Source organism: Corvus kubaryi, unplaced genomic scaffold (genome assembly GCF_017639235.1).
Source record: "Corvus kubaryi isolate FWS band 111438036 unplaced genomic scaffold, C.kubaryi_AGA036_p1.0 37384, whole genome shotgun sequence".
NCBI classification, from domain to species: domain Eukaryota; kingdom Metazoa; phylum Chordata; class Aves; order Passeriformes; family Corvidae; genus Corvus; species Corvus kubaryi.
In genome coordinates, this window is record NW_024581126.1 from 1,413,617 (window position 1) to 1,414,256 (window position 640).

Genomic DNA, 640 nt, shown 5'->3' on the forward strand with positions numbered 1-640 from the left:
GAAAAAAAGAAAAAGAAAAAGAAAAAGAAAGTCTATTAGTGTCTTGGCAAAAACTCCATGTTTGTGTAGTACGTGGCAAGCTCAGCAGTATTTCTGTAGTTGCCATATGGATTAAGGACATACTCCCATCAACTTTCTTGTCCTCTCTCTCCCCACCTTTTTTTTCCCCTTTTAACTTGTTTTCGAGCTACCTTTTTCCCATCTCCTACTTGGAGGCAAGCACTTCTCACAAAAGAAGGGAACGCATCTCTTCAGGTGACATTCTGGGGCGACACTGCTGTGGAGCATTGGGGTGGGAAGACACAGTTTCTACTGAAGAATAACTTGAGCAGGGAGTGGTGTCTTATTTCCCTTGGAGAGTAAGCTTTTGGTGAAGGTATTTACTCTCTGATCATGCACCATCTAGCAGAAGGAGGCCTGATCTACCCAAGGCCTCCTAGGTACTGCTGTAATGAAAATATGAAACAATTTCAGTCTCCTGTGCCTCAGCTCCCAAAGTGCTCTCTCTCTCCTTTTCTGAATGGTTGCAGAAACCCTTTCCCATTTACTAGCTCAGTGGAACCATGGCAGAGCGATCTCAGAACACCATCCTGCTAAGTCAGTCTCAGAATTTTATAGAGTTTACTGGGGAAAAAGAAAC